The sequence below is a fragment of the Lynx rufus genome, unplaced genomic scaffold, assembly GCF_022079265.1.
Source record: "Lynx rufus isolate CCGP_SWC_20201006 ecotype Redwood Valley unplaced genomic scaffold, mLynRuf1.p SCAF_10, whole genome shotgun sequence".
NCBI lineage: Eukaryota > Metazoa > Chordata > Mammalia > Carnivora > Felidae > Lynx > Lynx rufus.
The window spans coordinates 71,720,922-71,742,975 of record NW_025814824.1 but is presented as its reverse complement, the minus strand read 5'-3'; the positions used below and the strand labels follow the sequence as shown (position 1 = coordinate 71,742,975).

Sequence of the window (22,054 nt, the reverse complement as noted above, 5' to 3'; positions counted from 1 at the left end):
TAGCACCAAGCAATCCTGCTTGCCTTTCTGTGGAAAACAAGACTGAATTGACAGAGGAGGAAATGCAATTCTAATTTAATGTAGAAGACAGTCCCAAGTTAGGACTGCCCGTTATATTAGTCATTGACAGATATAATTAAATATATTACTTCACAAGAAATAGTGAGGGAGTGGGAGATCATTATGGTGTGTGTCACCAGACACATTCCATACCAAGTACTTCTTTTGTAACATTGAAGATAGATTTAGATTGTGCTTAATAAACATACAGTAATTTGTGCACGTTAGAATTATGTTGAAATTTGAATTTTGGGAATAAAAGTGTGATTTGGGGATGTATGCTAGTACAATTATAATTCGAAAGACTTTTAAGCTATATACCTATGGAAACATCTCTCCTTCTAAATGTTATTCTGCATTCTCACTCTCCCCCTGAGGCAGCTGGATCAATTGGAGAAATCAGGTAATTTGGAGTTAGAAGTCCTGGATCATTTACTAAATATGTCATTTCAGAGAAATCACTTGGTTCTTGACTCTCTGTTTTGTCACCTATAGGATGGTGATAGTGGCATATTTCAGCGTTGTTGGAAGTATCACACAGCAGGATGTACTTTGTAAATAGCAAAGTCTTACATACATGTAAGTATCTACTCTTTTGCAAACTGGTTTTTCATGTAACAGTTACAACACGCTTTTTAATTGGATGGATGGTATTCCATTTGTATGAATGAGTCATATAAGTGGTTTAGGTTTGTTTTGTATATCCATCTGTCTATCTGCCTGCCTATCTATCTATCTATCTATCTATCTATCTATCTTCCATCCCTATATATACATATGCTCTCTTAGAAACTTTTGAATATACAATACAGTATCAACTTTAGTCATCTCTCTGTAACTATGGGTGCAGTTTATTGTTGCTGCTGCTGCTTGTTTTAAATACATATACGGTATTTTATGTGTTATTCCAATTCATTGTAATGATCACTTATTGTTTGTACAATTGTGAAAAACTGTTCTGTGGTAAAACCTCACTCCCAAATTCTGCAATGCAAAAATTCTACAAATAAGATAAGATGGCAAAAGATCGACTGTCAATGTCTTTTTACAGCATATATGGCAAGTAGGCTAATTTTCTTAACACATGAAGAGCTTTTAAATAAATCAACAAAAAAGTTGAAAACCCTAATATAATTTGGGTGAAGAACATGAATCAGCAGTTTATGGAAAAAAAATACAAATGGCATATATGTGAAAAGATGCTCATTTCTTTTAGTTAAAGAAATGAATTTAGATTCAGAGTGCTTTTTTTCACTTATCAGATTGGCAAAGAGGAAGAAATTTGAAAATGTTAAACATATTTGAAATTGTAGGAAAATAGAAATGCTTTATGGGCATATAAATTGGTGTGAATTTTTAGCAGTCAATTTTGCAATATTTTAAAACATTTCAATGCAAATTTTGGCCCATCATTTTCACTTCTAGGATTTTATCTTATACAAATAACTGGTGAATATAAAAAGATGGCATAAGGGTGTTCATGGTGACATTTTGCGTATCGATGTGTCAGCTAAACAAATAACCAAACTGTAAACTACCTGCATAGCCTGTATATCTCTCACTGTAGTACTGTTCAAATTATGTATATTCATAAAGTGAAATTTTATATAGCAACTAGAAAATGGACTGATCTCTATGTACTCATTTGAAAAGAAATTCCTGATATGCTGATGACTGAGAAAAGCAAGATCAGACTTGCTTTTCATGCTTTAAAAAATTTTTTAAATTTTTTAAAATTTTTTGGAAGACTGCAGGCAGGGGAGGGGCAGAGAGAGGGGAACAGAGGATCTGAAGCAGACTCTGCACTAACAGTGGTGAGCTGGATGTGGGGCTTGAATTCATGAACCCTGAGATCATGACCTGAGCTGAAGTTTGACACTCAACCAACTGAGCCACGCAGGCTCAGCCCCAAGATTTGTTTTTTATGCTTTTATGCACTTATGTCATATGTATGCAATCAAGTAGAAAAAAAATGTGATTGCTTATGCAGAGACAACTTCTGGAAGAATATATAAGAAATTGTTGAAGGGGTTCAACTGTATGGTGATGGACGGGAACTAGATTTGTGGCAGATCACTTTGTAGTGTGTACAGATGTTGAACTGTAAAGCTGTGTGCCTGAAAATTACAAAATTAAAAAAAATTGTTGACAGTGATTTTTTCTGGAAATTAGATTCAAGTAAGCAAAAGGAGAGGGGAGGAGTTTACTTTTCACTCACTTTCTGTACCTTTGGAATTCTTCCTCCCCAGTTTTATTATGAAAAAATTTACATTTTCAAAGTTTGTTTATTTTGAGAGAGAGAAAGAGAGAGAGCATGAGTAGGGGAGGGGCAGAGAGAAAGAAGAGAGAGAATCCTAAGCAGGTTCGGCACTGCCAGTGCAGAGCCTGATGTGGAGCTTGAACCCACAGACTGTGGGAACATGACCTGAGCCGAAACCAAGAATCAATCACTTAACTGACTGAGCCACTCAGGCACCCCTGGAAAAATTTTAAAGTACAGAAAGTTTAAAGAACTATTCAGTGGACACCAATAAATTCTCCACCTAGGTGCTATAATGGTTTGTTATAATTGCTGTATCACTTAATTACAAAACAAGGATGATGAATTATTTTTACAATTTAGTAGGAAGTCAGAGTTTAAGCAAGAAGAGTACATTAGAATAACGAAATAGAAAATCAAAGAAGTACATAAATCTACTGAAAGAGAAGACTAAATAGGATGATGTGACAAATATAAGCAGCTGTTAGGAGTACAAACTTCAATGGAACAATTCTATGCAAGAGCAAAAGACACAGAGGCTCTGAAACAGGAGGAAACGGTTTCCTGCCTGCAGTTCTTCAGGTCTGAGGTCAAGGGAGAGTGGTCCCAGAGCTGAGAAACTCCAGGGAACAGGTAGCTTTCCGTCTCACATGAAAGGCCCTTTACGTGTGCCATGGTGATGGTCTTCAGACCCTGAAGCTCTTCTCACACTTCAGCGAATATTAATCACCAGGGAAACTTGCTGACACATATTTGACCCTCACAAGCTCTATCTCTGTCCTTGTGTGGAAATGAAAGGTCTCACAAAAGAGCTGTAACCAGTTAAGATCCGAGGGAGGCCTAGAGAGGAGAGTTTTGTTTTGTTCTAAATTTCCTAGTTTCAACACTGAACCACATCTCTGTGTGTAAACATTGATTCAGTAGAAAAGAGTTGGGGTTCCCAAATCTGAACTCGTAACAAGCACCCTGGGTAACTTGATTGCAGGTAGGTGCTGCAGAGTATTGTCCTTCTCGAAGGATGTGGGGTTTTTTTTTAGCCCCCATGAAGATCCAGCTTCTCCAACACCCTGCAGCATCCCTTTGCCAGGAATGCCTGTTTGCTTAAACAGCTCTTATTCATTTTCTAAATGATCTTAATTACTGAGTTCCTAAGGGAGTGAATCATAAAGAGCTTTATCTCTTGGTGCAGGTGAATGATCTCACCCACAGTGTTGTAAATCAGCTTGGACGGGGGTGGGGTCTAGAGAGAGGAGGTTATTATGATTTTTTAACTTTTAGTTCTTTGATTTAGCCCTGGTGCTGTGCCCCTCGGTGTAAACCTTCACTGGGGCATTTGATGCCATCTTCTCTAACCTCTGATTTATGGGGGGGCAGGGGAGGAGGTGGGTCTAACAGATTCATGTGTTTTAAATATTCACTTTTCCGAGGGCTAAAAGTCACCAAGTCCCTTTCCTGGTGTTTTTCCTTGGAAGCTTTTTCTTACTGCTATCACAGAGTATTCGAATTCTCATCAGTTTTCTTGTGACTTTTGTGGAATGTGCTGGTAGAATTGCAGCTGTCACATTGCCTACTTAGAACAGGTTTCCCTCCCCTGAAGGATTAGTAAGTAGGGAGGCAAACTATTTGCAGTTGCCTCGACCCCACCTCTGACAGTTCTGTAACCCCATGAGAAAGAACAACCTCAGAGCTTCTCAGTCTTTCTGAGTGACAAGTTTCTCTTCCTTGTCTATTCTTGCCGTCTCTTTTTCCATTTTGGTTGGTCAATGTAAGTTAAAAAATTTGTTTCTATGGTGGCCCATCAGCTAAAAGAAAACATGCTGTCCCAAGTGATGAGTAACTTAATATTTATTTGTTTTTTTTAAATACAATGACCATTTCTTGAGCTCATCCTGTGTACCAGGCATTGTGCTAAATGCTGGAGACATGGGCGAAAAAGCAGACAGTGGCAGACAAGTCTCCCAAGAACCTTGACAAATCCAGGTTGAAAACACCCTGTATAATGGGGAACAGCCTGAGTAAAGGTCTGGGAGTAAGTCTGTAGCATGGAGGCTATTCAAATGTGGTTGGGATACAAAGTGCTTGGTGGGAAAGAAAAGATTTTTTGAAGACCTGGTATTACTGTCAAAAATCTGAACATTAATCAATAGGAAATTATTTCTTAATCAGTTTTTTTTAAAAAATAAAGCTACAGAGGACATATCATTCTAACATAAAAATGCAGTAAGTAAAATAATGCTTCTATTTTCCTTTGTAATCAGTGAGGTGAGGGAAGTATGGCAAGAGCTGAGGAGGGTAGGGATGATGCAAGGAAAAGGGGAAGAAATTCGTATTGACAGATGGTCCAACAGCAAGGATCAGCAAAGACAAAGCTACATAGAGAAGAAGGTAGATGGATGCATATCCTGAGGGCCTGGAATAGTGCCTGGTACATAGTAGGTGCTTATGAAATAGCTACTAAGTGAAAAACAGAATGAATGGCATGGGGAGAAAAAAATAAAAGGAAATAGGAAGATAGTGCAAGGAAAATTTGACAGTACAGACAGAAACATCTATATTCCAAGGAAGCAGATTAGAAAGGGAGCTTTGGAGAAAGGACAGGGGGGACCCAAGGAGGCTCATAGATTAGGTGAGAGCTATTGAGCAAATGAGCCTTCACATACTCTGTGTCTTAGACATTGTGCTGGGTGAGGGCTGTAGGTCTGGGGAAAGTCACTCAATGCTTTTGAGTCTCATCTGTTAGAAAAAAAAGCATTGAAAGGAAATGGAATAGAATATAGTGTTGTAAAATGTTACAATCCGAGGCAGTTAGGTGGTGGGGATATGGGATTTTTGCTGTACTATTCTCTGTATTTAAGTGTACTTTTAAACTTTTTCATAAAAAGATCTTAGTAAATAATAGGAGGGCTAATGAACCGAGCATGGGCCCATCTCATTCCCTCCTCCCTGTAAAGTCACTGGAGTCACAGTAGTCAAGACATGGCCACAGACTGGATATGGGAGGGCAAATGGCAGAAGGTCACGTTTATTCTAACAGTTGGTGTCCTCATGACAAAGTGGGTGATTGTGTCTAATGGAATGACAGGTTTGGGAGGGAATCCAATAAATCCACTTGTCAGTAATGTTGGGGGAATGCTCAAGGAAATATTTGTAGACCAAAGGAAGTTCGTTCCTTCTAGAGTTGGGGTTTCCACAAGGCACTGTGGGGACGCTCATAGGCAGGGAGGCATGGAGGTGGGAAGCAGGGGTGGGGGGACTGGTTGGGAGGGGTGAGAAGAGAGACTGGGGGCCTTGACTTACAATTTTTAATAGTGAAGAAGGAGGAACCTTGGGTGGAAGCCTAGATGGAGGGTGTGGCGAGGAGAACAGCTGAATTTGTTGAATTATCCAGCAACAGTGTCCCCGGTGGAATGTTGACTTGTTGGCCTCTGCAGAATTGTTGGCCTCCCAGGTGCTGGGCACAGTTGCTCAGAGCAGCTCCTGCGGGGAAGGTCAAAGGGTCAGGAAGGAAGGAGGTCAGAGGGGAGAGCTAGAGATACCAAGCTCTACAAAATGCACTTATTTTCTTGGCATCTGACAGGTGGATTAGATGAAATCTAGCTGCGGGCCTAGCCCAGTCAGGCCACAGATTCCCTGAACTGTTCTCACCACCCAGTAAGTTCCTACCTTTGTAAGGTATCTCTTCCTCACATTTTTTTCTCTTTTGGTGGACATTCTATGTCAGTGTTTATTTGCTAAATGACAGTTTAAGGGAATAAGTGTAATAACCTATTTGACTAAAGTGGTTTTTGAAAGTGACAAATCAGTTTACTTAATAAAAGAAAATTTGATGTTATTATGAATTCCAGATATTTAACACTCTTTTTCTTGGGGCGGGGGAAGCCTAACTCATTAACTGAATTAGAGAAAGATTTTTTTGATGTCTGAGATTGAGGCAGATTTTTAATTTTGTCTGCATGAAGGAAGATTCCTAATGCAATGATTGGTTTAGAAAATCATAAAACCACTTTGTAACATGTTCATGACAAAAAACAAATACTATGTCACCATGGATTCCAAACAAAATTAATATCATGTCCCAAATAAGTACTGCTGTTTAGAACATCATAGAGGGGGATGGGAGAACACAAGCTTAATTAATTATTTCCTTGGTTGGAAAACAAAATCTTTGAACAAAGAGAACATTATCTCTATAAGACACTAACATTTCTAAGATTCCACCCCCAGTGAGGCCAGCAAACAATAAAGGCAAGCCTCTAACTGGGTTTCGAATCACTCACATCTCACATAAACTTGGAAAATTACAACAGAGTTGTAATTGAGAGATTGTGTCTAGATAGTTGGAGTCAAAAGACTGGTCTGCTCCCTTTTCTGTATTTTCCCCTTCAGAGCATACGAACCAGGGTTCCTGTCCTTTATTTCTCTGCATCCACCCAGTCATCAAATCCTACTTATTATGATACTTCCAATATCAGCTGTACTCAAACTTAAAAGGTAATGGAGTGAGGGCTTTCACCAGAAGGGCTAAAATTATTGACTTCCAGGCACTGTCGCGCACACTATTTTGTCCTTCTGGCAGCGCTCTGGTAAGGCCCTGTTAACTGTTGTCCTCATCAAGGTTTCACGGATGGGGAAACTGGTTCTCAGATGTGGCTGCCCATTCGCATGGCTGGGGTAGGGGTGGGGCTTTTTTTTTTTTTTCAACGTTTATTTATTTTTGAGACAGAGACAGAGCATGAACGGGGGAGGGGCAGAGAGAGAGGGAGACACAGAATCGGAAACAGGCTCCAGGCTCCGAGCCTTCAGCCCAGAGCCTGACGCGGGGCTCCAACTCACGGACCGCGAGATCGTGACCTGGCTGAAGTCGGACGCTTAACCGACTGCGCCACCCAGGCGCCCCTAGGGGTGGGGCTTTTAAAACTGTCAGTGCTCAGGCTACCATCCACTTGGACCAATTAAATCAGACCCTCTGAAGGCAAGACCTAGGCTTCTATGATTTTTTAGACCTCCTCAGGTGATTACCAAATGCACCAAAGGTTAGACCTACTGACTGTTAGAGGAATTAAGCAGCACAAGGTCACAGGAATGACTGAGTGAAGGAATAGGGCCTGGAATCCAGGTCTGTTAGATTTTAGAGCCTCATCTTAACCTCTCCACTATATTGCCTCTCAAAGTATTTAGCACTTCTGGGCAGGCACCGAATATTCTTGCGTCAGGGACATGTATAAGAATATTCATGGCAGCCCTTTTGGTAACGGGTGGAATCTAGGAACAAACAGAAGTGTTCAACAACAGTAGAGTGGGTAAACTGTGGTGTGTACTAAGACTGAATGTTTGTGTTCTCCCCCATCCCAAACTCATAAGTTGAAGTGTTAACTCCCAGTGTGATGGTGTCAAGAGGTGGGGTCCTCTGAGAAGTGATTAGGTCATGAGGGTGGAGCTCCCGTGAATATAATTAGTGTGTTTGTAAAAGAGACCCAAGAGAGCTTCATCATCCCTTCTGCCATGTGAGGACATCTTTATGAGACACCAGATCTTCTGGCACCTTGATCTTGGACTTACTTCCCAAACTCCAGAGCTGTGAGAACTTAAACTTCTGTTGTTCACAAGCCACCCAGTGTGTGGTATTCTGTTATAGCAAGCTGAATGGGCTAGCACAGTGTGTTAAGGGAATGGAATACGATACAGCAATAAAATAGAATTCCATCTTTTCACAAACATGAAACCATAGAATTGTGTGTTTGGGTACATAATCATATTTGGAGAAATTTTCATAGAGAAGCAAAGCAAAGTTGATGAAGCAGAAATTGAGGGAAGGTGTTGGGTTATGGAAGGAGCACATAGAAAGCTTTGAATATAATGTTGTATTTCTTAAACTGGGTGGTGGGTAGGTTTAAGGTATTTTTGAAGTTTTTTATATTCTCTATATGTTTTATAAACATTCCTTTTAGATCTGTTAATGTTTTAAATGATAAGAAAAGAATAATTATTGTTTTTATGAAATACATTTTATTAATGCAATTCCAGAAATATAAAGTACTAAGCAAAAAACTAAAGCCAAAAATAAAAAGCCCCACCAAAGATGTCACCACCCCGAAACACATAATTAAGTGATAATCATTTCACAGTATTTTTTATGCAAACATACAGAAAGGACAGATATGTAGACAAATGAATTAGGATTGCTTCAGTTATCTAGTGTGTGTAACAAACCACCTCTAGAGTTAGTGGCTGTGACAACAAAACCCAGTTATTTACTCATGATTCTGCAACAGAGCAGAGCTTGCTGGGATGCCAGTCTTCACTCCACGTGTTGGCTGGAGTTACTCGTGCAGTTGCATTCAGCTGGGAACGTGGGTGGGGTTGGAACATCTAAGATCACTTCCATGTTCAGAATCTCTGCTGGGATGGCTCAGGGCCTCCTGGCTAGGTTTCTCTTTTTCCATGGGTTCTCATTACCCCATGGACCCTGAGACGGAGAAAGCAGAGGCTACAGGTATTTTAAGATCTAGGTGTGTGTAAATCCCAGAACATCCCCCTCCCATGCATTCTGTTGCTCAAAGTAAGTCACAAGGCCAGCTCAAGCTCAAGGGAAAAGGAAACAGACTCTCCCTCTCAATGTGCAGAGAGACATGGGCCTATAGGGATGGAGGGAAAGTTGGAGGCTCTTAGGAAATGATCCACCACTGTGTCTGTAATAAGTAGGCTGCTTTTCATAGTCTGTTGGCAGAAAGCTGGGTTTTCATGATGTTTTGAACAACTTCATTCAGTAATTATTACTGAATATCTACTATGTGTCAGGGACTATTTTAATCATCATAAGAACAAAGAACCAAGAGACAAAAACTACTGTCTTCATGGAGCCTACATTGGAATGATTTAGGCAATCATTCAGACTATATGCTGTTTTATACTAGAAATCAATAAAATTTGGCTAAAGAAAGTTTGGTTAATTTAAATAAAAGAATAAGAACAAGTGATAGCTGCTGACCTTAGTGGTCTACCTGAGCTCCGATAGAACTAATAGAAAAAGTTTCCAGAAATAGAAATCTTCTTGGAATTCCATTCAAATGAATTCAGCATATATCTATTGTATACAGAAATCTTTCCTGGCTTCCCAGCATGGGAGACAATTTTGGAAGCATTTGATTTGATTCAGTTAAGGGTTTGATGGATATATATATATGTGAGGTGCCAAAGGACATACACAGGATTAAAGCACAGGATACCTTCCCTCATGGTGGCAGCTATGTTGAATACTTGGTTTTTTGTTTATTTATTTTTTAATTTTAGAGAGAGAGCATGCGTGAGCAGAGGAGGGGGTGAGAAACAGAGAGAGAGAGAGAGAAAGAGAGAGAGAGAATGCTACCGTAGGGCTTGATCCCATGACCCTGGGATCATGACCTGAGCTGAAATCAAGAGTCAGATGCTTTCTTGGCTGAGCCACCCAGGTGCCCCCATGTTGAATACTTACGACTATATATCTAAGGTATAAGTACCACAAGTTGCTATCAATGTGGTGCTGAGATCTGATAGAAGCCAGTATGTCATTCATTTCTGGGAATCACTGAGTCTTCATGAAGGAGAGAGAATTTAAGCTGGTTCTTGAAGATTTCTGTAAAAATATTTTTAATGTTTATTTTGGAGAGAGGCAGAGTGTGAGCAGGGATGGGGCAGAGAGATAGGGAGATACAGAATCCGAAGCAGACTCCAGGTTTGGAGCTGTCAGCACAGAGCTCGATGTGGGGCTTGAACTCACAAACCACGAGATCATGACCTGAGCTGAAGTTGGACGCTTAACTGACTGAACCACCCAGGCGCCCCTGGTTCTTGAAGACTGACAACATTTTCATGTGGGTGGATGCTAGCAGGCCTGTAGAAGGCCAGAATTATCTGATGTACCCTATTACCATCCGTTCACATGGTGAGTGCATCTTTCCTCTTTGTTTCTAGCTGAAGCAGGCTGGTGTGGGCATTAATGGTTCTTCAACGATTTCCATTTTCTACCTGAATTCATTGTTTAAATGACCTGTTTACATTACTACTCTGGGTGACATCTATGCCTAGAGATGTCTGCTAGTTGAAAATGAACAAACAGTAGCTTGGTGTTTCTTATCTCTAATGGACATTCTGCAAATCCCTTAGCTTTAGCATTTAATGTGCAATGGATTTTTTTTAAAAAAATGAATAAAAGGAATAGAGAATGAAGGGCACACACATCCAGGTGCTGTGTGTAAACATCATGTTATTCTTACGTCAGGTGACTCTAAGCAGAGGATATGCAGTTCGAATGCAGTTGACATCACAGAACTGTGTGTGCCTCTCGCTGACTTGGTATCCTCTTTGTGAAAAATGGACTTGTGTTTGAGGTTGAATTTATTAATCTCTGCTGTATTGAAATTCGTAAAACCATTTTCATTTGGATACTTCTTTATACAAAAGGCTAAAATGAGTCTAATTGCCCATGTAAGTCATGTCTTCTCTTTTGGTACACTGTGTTCTCAGAGTAATATTTGTATTATTATCATTAACATATTTCCCTTTTTCCCTTCTCCAACAGATATTCATTTATTCATTCATTAAACAAATAAAGATATATTAAGCAACTACTATATCCCAGCCACTGTTATATGGCCTTGGAATACATTTATCAAGGAAACAGACAATACTCGATTGGGACTTACATTCCAGCAGGTGGGGACATAAAATGAATAATAAGCTCAATAAACAAGGAAATTATATAGTGTGTTAAAAGGGGGTAAGTGCTATGAAAAAAATAAGGGCACAGGGCTAGGGATGAGTGTGTGGGTTACAACTGGAAGTAGATTTGTCTAGGTGGTCCTCATTTAGAAGTGTGTTAGCCTCTGGTCATCTTAGCGTGAGAGTCTCTGGGGAAGAGGCAGCCACCAGGCCCAAAGGGACTTTGTCCAGAATGTTCTCGCAATAGGCGGATAGGTTATTGTGAATGGAGCCCAGTGAGCAAAGCAGGGAGAATAGAAGGAGAGGAAGTGAGAGAATTAATAGGGACAGATGGCATGGGGATTTATAGGACTTTGTTAGGATTCCAGCTTCAACTCTTAATGACATGTGGAGTTAAATGTGAAGTTCTTCAGGAGATGTGGCTCTCACTTTCTTTGTGATATCATTGCCATATATTTCACTTCTACTATTGTTGTTATTCTTTGTGCTTTAACCATCAGTTGACTTTTTTGGGGGGTAACTTTTGGATTCATGCTTGCACGATATATCTTTTCTTCTTTTATTTTACTATTTTTATTTTTAAATTACTATTATTATTTTTTAATTTCTTTAATATGAAATGTATTGTCAAATTGGTTTCCATATAACACCCAGCGCTCATCCCAACAAGTGCCCTCCTCCCTGCCCATCACCCACCTTCCCCCTCCTGCCCACCCTCCATCAACCCTTAGTTTGTTCTCAGTTTTTAAGAGTCTCTTATGGTTTGGCTCCCTCCCTCTCTAACTTTTTTTTTCTTTCCCCTCCCCCATGGTCTTCTGTTAAGTTTCTCAGGATCCACATAAGAGTGAAAATATATGGTATCTGTCTTTCTCTGTGTGACTTATTTCACTTAGTATAACACTCTCCAGTTCCATCCACGTTGCTACAAAAGGCCATATTTCATTCTGTCTCATTGCTACGTAGTATTCCATCATGTATATAAACCACAATTTCTTTTATCCATTTGTCAGTTGATGGATATTTAGGCTCTTTCCATAATTTGGCTATTGTTGAAAGTGCTGCTATAAACATTGGGGTACAAGTGCCCCTATGCATCAGCACTCCTGTATCTCTAGGGCAAATTACTAGCAGTGCTATTTCTGGGTCATAGGGTAGATCTATTTTTAATTTTTTGAGGAACTTCCACACTGTTTTCCAGAGTGGCTGCACCAGTTTGCATTCCCACCAACAGTACAAGAGGGTTCCTTTTCCTCCGCGTCTTTGCCAACACTTGTTGTTTCTTATGCTTTTGATTTTAGCCATTGAGACAGGTGTGAGGTGAGGTTTCATTGTGGTTTTGATTTTCATTTCCCTGATGATTAGTGATATTGAGTATCTTTTCATGTGACTTTTGGCCATCTGTATGTATTCTTTGGAGAAATGTCTGTTCATGTCTTCTGCCCATTGTTTAATTAGATTATTTGCTTCTTTGGTGTTGAATTATTAAAGTTCTTTATATATCTTGGGTACTAATCTTTTATTGGATATGGCATTTGAAAATATCTTCTCCCATTCTGTAGGTTGTCTTTTAGTTTTGTTGATTGTTTCCTTTACTGTACCGAAGATTTCTACTTTGATGTATTCCCAATAGTTTATTTTTGCTTTTGTTTCCCTTGCCTCAGGAGACATGTCTAGAAAGATGTTGTTATGGCTGATGTCAGAGAAATTACTGCCTGTGCTCTCTTCTAGGATTTTTATGGCTTCAGGTTTCACATTTATGTCGTTAATCCATTTTGAGTTTATTTTTGTATATGGTGTAAGAAAGTGGTCCAGTTTCATTCTTTTGCATGTAGCTGTCCAGTTTTGCCAACACCATTTGTTGAAGGGGCTGTCTTTTTCCATGTTACTTTTTGCCGCCTTTCTTGAAGATTAATTGACTATATAATCATGCACTCTCTTTTCCATTCTGTTGATCTATGTGTTTATTTTTGTGCCAGTACCAAACTGTTTTGATTGCTACAGCTTTGTAATATAACTTGAAATCTCGAATTGTGATACCTCCAGTTTTGCTTTTCTTTTTCAAGAATGCTTTGGCTGTTTGCGGTCTTTTGTGGTTCCATACATGTTTTAGGATTGTTTGTTCTAGTTCTGTGAAAAATGTTGATGGTATTTTGATAGGGATTGCATTAAATCTGTAGATTGCTTTGGGTAGTATGGATATTTTAGCATTTGTTCCCCTGATCCATGAGCAGGGAATGTCTTTCCAGTTGTTTGTGTCATCTTCAATTCTTTGATCAATATTTTGTAGTTTTCAGAGTACAGGTCTTTTACTTCCTTGATTAAGTTTATTCCTAGGTATTTTATTATGTTTGGTGCAATTGTAAATGGAATTGCTTTCTTAATTTTTCTTTCTGCTGTTTCATTAGTAGCATATAGACTAGAAATGCAACAGATTTCTACACATTGATTCTGTATCCTACAACCTTGCTGAATTCCTTTATCAGTTTTAGTGGTTTTATAGTGGAGTCTTTAAGGTTTTCTATATATAGTATCATGTCATCTGCAAATAGTGAAAGTTTTACTTCTTTATCAATTTGGATGCCTGTTATCCCTTTTTCTTGTCTGATTACTGTGGCTAGGACTTCCAGTACTATGCTGAATAAAAGTGGTGATAATAGACATCCTTGTCTTGTTCTTGACCTTAGGAACAAAGCTCTCAGTTTTTCTCTATTGAGGATGATGTTTTCTGTGGGTTTTGCATATAAAGCTTTTATTATGTTAAGGTATGTTCCCTCTAAACCTACTTTGTTGAGTGTATTTATCATGGATGGAATTTGTACTTTGTCAATTGCTTTTCTCTGCATTTATTGAAATGATCTTACAGTTTTATTTCTCTTAATTGATGTTATGTATCAGGGTGATTGATTTGTGAATATTGAACCACCCTTGCATGCCTGGAATAAATCCTACTTGATCATGGTGAAAGATTTTTTTTAATGTTTTGTTGGATTCATTTTGCTAATATTTTGTTGAGGATTTTTTTTCATCTATGTTCATCAAGATATTGGTCTGTAGTTTTCCTTTTTGTGATATAATTATCTGGTTTTGATACCTGACTTCTATGACTGACTTTATAGAATGAATTTGAAAGTTTTCTTTCCTCTTCTATTTTATGGAAAAGTTTGAGAAGAATAGGTATTAATAGGCTTTTTAATGGTTTGGTAGAATTCACCTGTGAAGCCATCTAGTCCTGGACTTTTGTTTGTTGGGAGTTTTTTGATTGCTGATTCAATTTCATTTCTGGTAAGGAGTCTGTTAAAAATTTCTTCCTGTTTCAGTTTGGTAGACTATATATTTCTAGGAATTTATGCATCTCCTCTAGGTTGTTCAATTTATTGCCATCCAATTTTGTTTTTTATAGTCATTTACTGCTTGTTCTCTTTTTTTTCTGGAGCAATTCTTTTTTTATTTATGTTTCCTGACCTTGATTTTTTTTGAAGAGTAAAGACAATTATTTTCTAGAATGTTCTTCAATTTAGATTTGTCTGATGTTTCTTAAGGCAATATTCACATTACTTATTTAAAATAGAGTCAACTGGGGTGCTTGGGTGGCTCAGCTGGTTAAGTGTCTGACTCTTGATTTTGGTTCAGGTCATGATCTCACAGTTCATGGTTTCAAGTCCTGCATTGGGCTCTGTACTGTCAGTGCAGAGCCTGCTTGGGATTCTCTGTTTCTCTCTCTTTCTGCTCCTCTCTACTCTCAAAAATAAATAAATAAACATTAAAAAATTAAAATAAAATAGAAGAAATTTGGAAACAACTTAAATTTGGCATTTTAGAGGTTCAATTAAACAAATTAGATATACCTATACTATGAGATAGTATGTAGTCACCAAAATGATAGTTATTGGTATTTAAATATTGACATGAAAAGTTGTTCTAAAGATATTGAGTGCAAAAGGCAGTGCACAAAAGCAGTCTGTAAAGATGGTGCAATTTTTGTAAGCAAATTTATATTTATTAACATGGGCAGACTTGCACAGGAAATAGTGTAAAAGGAAATACACCAAGTTATTAATTCTAGGTGTTATTGTTTCTAAGTGATAACCCAGAGATTTTTCCCGCTTTTTTCCTTTCAAAGTTTTTTTTCTTATTTTTCTGTAATGAAGATCTATTGTTCATGCAATTTTAAAAAGGAGAAAGGTTTTGTTTTTCCTTTAAAACTAACAACCTTTTCAATTTTAAAATAGGAGTGCCTTTATTTTTCCAGGAAAAAAAAAGAGAGAGAAAGAGTTAGATGAAGGGGCATTATGGTTTAATGGGAAATACAGTGAACTGAGATCAAGACCTAATATTTCCATTTACTATTTATAAGATCTTGGTCAGGAGCTTTATGATTTTTGGTTCTCAGTTTCCTCATCTTTAAAATGGTAATCATAGTATGAATTTCCTGTTTGCTTTGCAGAGTTGCTTTGAGGATCAAATGGGATAATGTGTGTTGCTGCTCTTTGTAATCTTTATAAACCAGTACCAATACCAATAAAAGGCATTCTTATTTTATTTTTCACAGAAAATATTCCAAGTTCATTGCATGCCAGAGATGAATTTTCCCCAAAATTATTTACAGTAAAGAAAAAAACCCCATCAAACTACCAGGAATTTGAATGTCATCCTTAAAAGTTTCCAGTGTTACTAATCTTTTCATCTAGTGGAATAGAAAGAGCACTAAGAGGAATTAGCAGTTCAACCACTGTAACATTTATGGCTTATCCATGTCTTTAGCTCAAATAATTTGGTTTTCCATTTCTGCTTCAATTTTTTTTTTTACTTATTGTATGATCAGTTATTTCTTAGCTCTGAAAGAATGTGGAAAGTTCTCCTTTCCTCTTTATGGAGTTCTGATATGACACATCCTAGGAAGTAGAAATAAGAAAAAGCTGTTAATCAACATGCAGTAAAACCCAGATGCTTCTGGAGTCTCAAGGTTTCTGACAACAGTACAACCCATTTCTGTGATGGGAATGCCTCACTGTCTTTTGCTCTTACTGCTGCTTGGGACTGTAGAGCAACAGAAGTGGCAGGGACTAGGAGAGGCAGCAGCCATGGCTGAATGAGACAACCTATGGGGAAGAGCTTTGGCCATAGGCAAGAGACTTCTGGAGCCATCCAGGAATTTTGCTGGAAACCCCAAGAGCTGGGTAAGAGGAGGTGTAAGGAAGCAGGAGTAAGACTCTATCAACTAGTCTTACAAGATCACAGACCTAGAACATTGGTTTTGGTTCTGCCTATTTATCTAGATTCAGAGGATGGTCTTAGGCTAGTGGTCTGTCATGCCACACAGTCGTGTATATTTTCGTTGTGAATGTTAAATTAGTATTTAAGAAATAATTGTCGTTCACATAACAGAGTTTGGAGGCCAAGTGGGCTTCTTATATCCAAAATAGGGATATTCATTATGTTGCACAGAGTTCATTGGGAAAGAATTCACGATGGCAATGCAAAAGAAACCATTTGCAAGCCCACAACACACAGGATCCAGAGGTCACTGATTTACTGTAATGCATGGTTCAGCTGTTTTTTTTTTTCTTAAATGAAGGCTTAAAATGTGTCCCCAAAGCAATCTAAACAGTTTAGACATTATCATAAACCACTTTGTGAAACAATATATTATAAAAATGAATTTTTTTCCCTTAAAGACAAAGGCTGCTGAAAAATGGAATCTTTAAGGCTTCTTTTAAAGATCTTCATTTTTTTCTTGTAAATTTAATACTAAAGAAATAAATAGATAATTAAGTAAAGCAATTAGGTCTATTTATTAAAAGCATGGCAGATTTATCTCCATCATAATCCAAGAGCCTTTCAATGCTAATTGTCTTTTAATTACGTAGGCCTTTGGTGTCTATCCTAATCCTGCAATGTTTTAGTAATATTGATGATTTCAGTGGTATATGGACTGAGTCTATACTCAACATGCAAATTTGGGAGATGAGTCAGGCTCAGTTCAAGTACATAATTTAGCTTTTTTTCACATCTATTTTCCTTTGTGATTCTTCATAGTATTCTGATATCATGAGATAATTTTTGATGGAATTAAATGCAAACAGCTCAAATTGACACAGTAATTGTACCCTACATAGTATTATGTGTGGAGTGATTAAATGGCAATGTCAGTGGCATACTTACCCCAGATATGATGAATGGGGTTACAAAAGAAGCATCGTAACATCTTTCAGGCACATAATGAGGAACCCAAAGGAGGATTTATATTATTTTTTCCATTGCCCCAAAGGATGATCATTGGGTTAGAAAGGACAGAGTTGCCTATGATAAAAAGCTCTTGACAGGGTCAGTTCACAATAGAGACACAGGGAGCTGCAGCATCACGTAGCCTCATTTGGAAGTATAGGACAAATAACTATTTTTTTGTCTAAATATTTAAGAGGAATGTGCCAACTTGATGCTCTGTTAACCCCTTCAGTGGGTGGGATGGGCTGAGTAAAAGTCCTCAAAATTCCAGTTTCTAATCTCTGGAACCTGTAAATATTAGATTATAGGGAAAAAGGACCTTTACATGTATGATTAAGTTAAGGGTTTTGAGATGGAGAGATTATCTTGCATTATCTGGGTGGGCTCCAAATGCCTTGACAAATGTCCTTATAAGAAAGAAGCAAAGGGAGACAAGACAGACACATATACAGAAGTGGAGGAAACAGTGTGACCACTGAGGCAGAGAGTATAGTGAAGGGGAGGAGGAGGATGAGGAAGAGATGTGATTTACTTTTGATTATTTAAATGGATTTCTATTTCTAGTCCTATCATGTCTGGCAGATAGAAAATCTATCTTTAGCTTTTGTGGGTTTGACTCCAACTCTCATGGGGTTCATGAGACCTTTGGGATTAGTGGGAGGCCCCTCTGCTCCTTAAGCACTGGGCCACTCAGGCCAGGACTGAGAGCCCCATATTTTCTGCATAGCCTCTTCCAACCAGGAATCCCCTGCTTAATTGCTATATTGGGGGAACCACATGGCTCTCTCTGATGCTTCTGGGCCCCACTTTGGAGGTAAGTCCCAGGCAGATCTCTTCCACTTCCTTCCCTCTTCACTCTATCTAAGAGAACATGATTCTGATATGGGCAGGCAGCAAGGAGAACCCCATACTCTTCTTCCTGCTATTCCCAAACATTGATTTATGAACCTAATCTTTTTTAAAGTTTATTTATTTATTTTTTAGAGAGAGAGTGCACAAGAGTGGGGAAGGAGCAGAGAGAGAGGGGGAGAGAGAATCCTAAGTAGGCTCTGTGCTGTCAGCACAGAGCCTGACACAGGGTTCAAACTCATAAACCAACTGTGAGACCATGCCCTGAGCCAAAATCAAGAGTCGACACTTAACCAACTGAGCCACCCAAGTGCCCCTATGAACCTAATCTTTTGAGTTCTCTTTTTATTTAATTTTTTTTAACATTTATTTATTTATTTTTTTAATTAAAAAAAAATTTTTTTTTCAATGTTTATTTATTTTTGGGACAGAGAGAGACAGAGCATGAACGGGAGAGGGGCAGAGAGAGAGGGAGACACAGAATCGGAAACAGGCTCCAGGCTCTGAGCCATCAGCCCAGAGCCTGACGCGGGGCTTGAACTCCCGGACCGCGAGATCGTGACCTGGCCGAAGTCGGGCGCTTAACCGACTGCGCCACCCAGGCGCCCCAACATTTATTTATTTTTAAGAGACAGAGCACAAGCTGGGGAGGGGTAGAGAGAGAGAGGGAGACACAGAATATGAAGGAGGATGCTGGCTCTGAGCTATCAGCACAGAGCCCGATGTAGGGCTTGAACCTACAAACAGTGAGATCATAAGGTGAAGTAGGACACTTAACTGACTGAGCCACCCAGGTGCCCCTTAAGTTCTCTCTTTAAATGCTTGAACTATTGGAGGACAAAAGCCAGAGCGAACCACATGGTTTCTCTGCATGCCAAAAAGAACATTATTTTTAAGGTGAAATGTGACAAACTGAAATAAACTCTTCCCTCCTTCCTTTTTTCCTACTTCAGTCAGTAATAATTCTATTTACTTAGCACAGTGCTTAGCAGGTGATATGGATTTAATAATTATATATTGAATACGATAAAGACCTTGCCAAAGGTTAGCACTTGCCAACTACATGATTGAGCCAACTCAGATGTCTAGCCAGGCAAGTCTTTGGGTGACGGCAGCCTCAGGTAACATCTGAATGTAGTGGCATGAGAGACCCCCAAAGAGAGACTTAGCAAAGCCTGTCCCAAATTCCTGACCCTCAAAATTGTGAGCAAAATCAAATGATTGTAGTTTATACCACTAAACCATGGGACAATTTTTATACAGCAAGAGTGACTATAACAATCATGTGGCTTCATGCATTTTAAGGAAAAATAAAAGCAAAGGTTTCAAGTGTCATTACTCTGCTATGCAAATACCAAAGCAGGCAGTTCCCTTGCCAGAATTCAGTCTTCCATTTCATACATTGCGCCCTATCCCGTCTTCTCCCTTGGTCTCCCCCTATAGCCCTGCACCATTGTCCCCAGCTCTTAGCAAGTCAGGGTGGCTCAGGATTTTCCTAGACTTGTTCATTATTCCAGTAGTCTTCAGCTCTATAAATTCTACTGTGTGAGGAATTCTTGTCCAAATCTAACAGGAGAAAGGAATATGTGTTTTGTTCAAAGCCACTGATTGGATTTTGAATTATTTTGATTCTCTCTGACATTCCAAGAACAAGATGCTTGTTTTTCCAAGATTCTTTCCTGCTGAATAACAGACTACAAATCACAACGGAACAGACTTTTGTTGTGAACGGGCCACATGGGTTCAACATTCTTTTTCCCTTCTCCCTTTTTGATTTTGCTTATACTTACCTTCCTTAGGTTACCATGGAGGCAGGAGGAACATGTAAGAATTGAGATTTTTCTTGAGAAATGTATAGACTTGTCACCTCTTGCCTTCATTACACTGACAATACTGCTCTGGCCAAAATTTAAAGAAAATCTAATGCATGACATAGGGAAAGTTTTGCGGACCAATAACAGAGAGATTTCACAATTCAACAGCAATTTGAGGAGATGCAGTCCATCCTTTCTTCCTTTCTTTTTGTCATTTATTTATCAATACAAGAGAGTTTGTCATCTCTGGTATTTTTCTTGCCCTGGTAACAAGTCATTTTATTTTTTCTGGTTCATTTATTCATTCAGCAAACATTTATTGAGCACCTATAATGTGCTTCCCACTCTTCTAGCTATGGGAACCCATGGGTAAATAATATAAAGTCCCTGGCCTGATGGAGATTGCATAAATTAGATGGTATAAAGTGCTAAACAAAAGAATAAAATACAGTGAGAAGCAGAAGCATAGGTTTAGGTATGGAACAGAAGCTCTTTCTGTTTTATTTAGGTGTAGTGTTGTCTCTTTGATAAAGTAACATTTGAGCAACATCTGAAGGAAATTTTGTAGACAGAAAAATTCCCTCTCCAAAGATTTCTATGTCTGAATCTCTGAAACTTGTACTTATGTTACCTTACATGTAAAGGGGATTTTCAGGTGTGATTAGGTTAATAACGACCTTGAGATGGGAAGATTAGGCCCACTGTAAGGGATTGTTACAAGAGGGGGGTGGAAGGTCAGTCAAAGAAGGAGATGCAACATGGGGAAGTAGAGTCAAGGAGATGTGAAGATTCTATGCTGCTGGCTTGAAGATGCAGGAAGGGGCCGTGAACCAAAGAAGCAAAGCTGCCTGTGCAGCTTCTAGAAGGTGAAAAAGGCATGCAAACAGATTCTGCTCTAGAACCTCCAGAAAGAGTACAGCTCTGCTGGCACCTGGGTCTTAGGATTTCTGACCTCCAGAAGTATAAGGTAATAAATTTACATGGGTTTAAAAATTTTTTTTAGTTTATTTATTTTGAGAGGCAGAGAGAGGGGGAGAGGGAATCCCAAGCAGGTTTCCTACCATCAGCTCAGAACCCAACATGAGGCTTGGTCTCATGAACTGAGAGATCATGACCTGAGCCAAAATCAAGAGTTGGATGCTTAACCAACTGAGCCACCCAGGTGCCCCTAAATTTATGAGGTTTTTAAGCCACTAAGCTGGTGGTAATTTGTTACAGCAGCAATAGGAAAGAATACGCAAAGGCAGAAGCAAGGTTTGCAGGTAAGTGGGAAAAGAAAACCCAAAGGAAAGCAAAGCAAGGGCTAAGGCATTGAGGTAGAAGCAGGGTGGGTTGAAGGACAGGAAGGAGTTCATGTGGTCAAGAGCTGGTGGGGAGGACATAAGCGTGGGGGAGATGAGGCCACAGAATTGCTGGGTTATATGGATTGGGACCTTCTCTGTGAGCTGGGAATACAATAAAATATAAAGCATTCATTACAACTAACACGATATTGCTCAGTTTATTTGCTCTTTGTTTTCCCTAATTGCCAAAGCTCTTGATTTTTATGTTATTGAATATGTTAAACTTTTCCTTTAAAGATACCTCTATTGCTATATGCTTAGAACTTCCTTTCACACCTCAAGGTCAATTAACCAGTTGTAATATCTTCCAGTTTTTAATGGTTTCATATGTACATTGAGATGTGTATTTCATATGTACATCTTAAATCTGGCTTGTTAATTTTTATATCTAGTATTAAGTAGGGCTTTCAACTTTATTATTCTTAACTTTTTTTCCTCAGTGGAGGCCAATATTCTTGCATAATATTTGTTAGATAATTAATTATGTTCCCACTGATACGTGACACTTTATAGCATATTAAATTCTTACATATATTAAAATCTGTGTTCTCGCTATGTGTTTTGGTTTGTCTGTTCTGGACCAGGCCCTTCAGGCCTAAAGCAAAGTGCATAGAAATATAGATTAGTAAATATTTTTTGAACAACTTGCAGAGGTCTGGAGGTAAGAAGGAATTTGACTCTTTGGGAAGCTAAAATCAATTGTTCATGTGGTTGGAACATAGGAGAAAAGAGGAGAGTAGGCAGTTGGGAGGGGGCAGTGTCTGGAAATGGAGGCACATGCAGGATTTGTAAGTCTAGCTGAGTAA

The 22,054-nt window shown here is 38.7% G+C and overlaps 1 protein-coding gene across 23 annotated transcripts in view; it reads left to right on the top strand.

Moving 5' to 3' along the window:
- Nucleotides 1–22,054, top strand: part of LPAR1 (lysophosphatidic acid receptor 1) — a 367,912-nt gene that overhangs the window by 80,261 nt on the left and 265,597 nt on the right. For 13 of the 23 annotated variants that reach the window (XM_047067554.1, XM_047067519.1, XM_047067478.1 and 10 more), the window contains 2 exons: nucleotides 556–639; nucleotides 10,878–11,011. The exons of 5 other annotated variants lie outside the window; for them this stretch is intronic. The gene's annotated coding sequence lies outside the window, so the exon portion shown is untranslated. Of the gene's footprint in view, nucleotides 1–555; nucleotides 640–5,897; nucleotides 5,972–10,877; nucleotides 11,012–22,054 lie in introns of those variants that run through there. 5 more of the 23 variants (XM_047067579.1, XM_047067572.1, XM_047067564.1 and 2 more) reach the window with 2 other exon arrangements.